The sequence below is a fragment of the Olea europaea genome, chromosome 15 (genome assembly GCF_002742605.1).
Source record: "Olea europaea var. sylvestris chromosome 15, O_europaea_v1, whole genome shotgun sequence".
NCBI classification, from domain to species: domain Eukaryota; kingdom Viridiplantae; phylum Streptophyta; class Magnoliopsida; order Lamiales; family Oleaceae; genus Olea; species Olea europaea.
The window spans coordinates 2,479,154-2,482,431 of record NC_036251.1 but is presented as its reverse complement, the minus strand read 5'-3'; the positions used below and the strand labels follow the sequence as shown (position 1 = coordinate 2,482,431).

Below are 3,278 nucleotides of genomic sequence, written 5' to 3'. Positions count from 1 at the left end.
TAAACCATTCATTGATAAAGGAGTTAAAAACATTAAGGGACTTGAGTTACTTGAGTCACAACATATGAAGAGACTTCTATTCAATATTTTTCATTATTTCTATTCAATATTTTTCATTCAATTCTAACAAAAATCTATAGAATCAGAGGCTGGACTTACGTCACTCAAGAATTAGGCCAAAATTATTGAGAATTTGGATCGTGTCATGGTCCCATTATGGTGTATAAGCACCTGAATCCCACATCGGAAGTATGGACTTCTTTTGTGTGGTTTATATAGGCTTGGGTTTTCCGTCCTTAATGACTAACTTTTGGGGTCTGGCTCTTCCAAATTCTGTGGCAATGGCATCAGAGCAAGCATCATGCCTTCTGGTCTCAGTTGCCACTCAAGGTGTATGGACACCTGCTCGATGTGGACGTCGAATCATAAGCATTGTGATTTGTCATTGTTCTGATTGGACTACATGAGCACCTAATTCTCTCATCAAAAGTATGGACTTCATTTTTTTGGTTTCTATAGGCTTGGATTCTCCAATCTCAATAGCTAGCTTTTGGGGTTAGACTATTTTAAGTCCTAGATTCACAATTTATTGTTAAGTACATAGCGAATGATGTCTCATGTGGATCAAATGGTGAAAAGAATTGTTATCTTTTTATGGAATACATAGAGGGAGACAGTTTAGCAGACGTCGTAGAAAAATTTGGTATTGTATTTGATGAGAAATTGATAGTTTTGTACACTAGGGAAATCTTCTTGGGTTTGAAGTATTTAAATCAGAATGGGATTGTGCATTCTGATCTTAAGTGCAAGAATGTGCCATTAAGCTTATCAGGAAAAATCAAATTGGCTGATTTTGGATGTGTAAAGAGGTTGATTAATTTGAAAAATGATAAAGTTTCATTGCAATCTTGCAAGGGGATTGTAGGGACTCCCTTGTGGATGGCTCCTGAAGTTCTGAGAAATGAAGAGTTGGAAGTTGTTGCAGATATACGATCTTTAGGATGTACGTTTATTGAAATGGCCACTGATAGGCCACCTTGGGATGGTGATATGTTGAATCCTTGGCAACAGTTTAAAAGATTGCTTGCAGTAATGAGATATCGAAGTTTCTTGGACATTTTTCTTAAAAGGGCTTGGATTTTTTGCAGAAATGCTTGGAGAGGAATCCCGGGATTCTAGAGAGGAAAGTGTTTGTTCACCTGCAAGTGTTTTAGATTTGTGAATGTATGAGAATGATTGGGATAATTCACCCGGTGATGCTGTCGATTGCAACAGTAGAATTTTCTTCTCGATTAGAGTTTATCACTTGGAAAATAAAATGTCATATAGAGATGAAATAAATAGTCACGGACAATCCTCAAATAATTGGATCACTTTCGGAACAAGTTAGACACGATGCACTATATTGAATGCAATTGAGCAGGATAAAGGAAAATGTATATCTAGAAAATTTTGTCGGTTATCATGTCTAGTTTCTTGTACTAGACATGTGGGATTTTGAGGAGGATGGCATATAATACGCATAGGAATATATTGAAACGTATAGCACATCATAGAGAGGTACATACTATATAGGTTCTTTAGTAGCATTATTGCTGGTATTGGTATAATTATTATGGTTTTGAATTTTGAACATTTATGGGAACCACCCTAGAAATCATAGTTATAAAATTGGATTGGATTGGAACAGCCGGTTCAACTCGAAAACCATTGAATTGTACCCAAGTCCTGTCCGACTCCCACAGAATTAGTGGTGGACAAACAGATCATTTGAAACCCGTCGAACCATCGGGTTTTTAAATAACCCCTGACCCATTTGCCCTTGACCTAATCAGGTCTTTTTTTAAAACCTATTTTCTCCTCTTTCCAATTCCTCAATTCACATTATTAAGCGATTTTTCTTCCAAAATCAAACTCCTCTGCTGCCATCTCCAATTCAATTACTCCCAACAATCCAAATCTCCAATTTCAAGTCTTAAGAGATGGAAGAAGAATAGGTCAATATGAAACCAGTAGAAATAGAGTTTGATTGATTAATTGAAAATATTCTTGTGGTAGATTTCAATTTTTTAGAATAAGATATAGTTAGTTGTTTTTGTGCAATTTAAGATTCTTACAAAGTATACATATGAATTTCAAAGAAGAATTTTTGTTTCTATGTTGCTTTATTGACTTGAATGGGACAACAGCTATGATTTTTGGATTTGGATGTAAGTTTACATAATATTATATTTGGACATAATAATACATGTTAAACTAATCAGGGACACGTATTTTCGGCATGAAAGGAACAATTATGTAAAAGTGTTAAAAACTATTAAAAGAACATATTATTTTTGGTGCGAAAAGAATAAATTATTTCTGTTAAACATTGCTTGAGATTCATTGAAAGTGTTAAAACTTGTTGAATTTCCTGATTTTTGTATGACAATGGAAATCAGTTGCCCGTTGATGAGTGCTCTACACTCATGATATTTATGCCACTTAATTTATATTTTGTTATCCTTGAGAGTATTTTAGAAAGTTTTAATATGTGTTTTGATGTTGTGATATAGGTTGATAAATTGAAAGAAATAAGCAAAAATTGGCAAAATTGGAGAAAATAGCTGTTAGAGATCCAAAGTTTGGAGACTAAAGTGCAAATATTCAAAAATTTGTGTCAAACCTCACGATGACGATTCAAGAGTGCTAGGAGTCAATTGGATAAAAAATATATCAAAGGGATGAAATATAGTCAAAGTATGATCACACATCAATTTCCAATAGAAAAAGTTATGCTCCAAACTTTAGTTTCATATTGAAACGTATTTTTGACATAGCAAATGATTGGATTGGAGAATGATATTTGAAGTAAAGTTGTAGTCCTTTGAGTTACCTTTCTAGCGCATCTTGAATCGCTTCAATCGAACATTGGATGAAAAGGTTATGATAAAAATATTGAAAGACGTGCAAACTACATTTTCAACCGAAGTGGGCACTGTGGCACCCAAGATTGCCAAAAAATCAGTAGAATATGTGGTGCCGCAACACCGCTACAGTGGCACCGAGGCACCGCCTGTACGGGAAAGGTTTTTTAATATTTTTTGATTCTTTTTTTGACCAAATTTAACCCCAATTCATCCAAGAGCCCAAAAAGTTATAAATACAACATCAAAACCCTATTTTGGGAAGAGAATTTTGAAGGGGAATTCAAGAGGGCAATGAGGCAAAACACCAAGAGATTCGAGGACAAGGCAAAGAAGAACAAGAGAAGAAATTGAAGATCTACAACTGAGTTT

At 34.7% G+C, this 3,278-nt stretch overlaps 1 pseudogene; it reads left to right on the top strand.

Moving 5' to 3' along the window:
• The first annotated feature begins 251 nt into the window (after positions 1-251).
• On the top strand, positions 252-1,214 carry LOC111411106 (annotated as a pseudogene).
• The last annotated feature ends 2,064 nt before the right edge of the window (positions 1,215-3,278 follow it).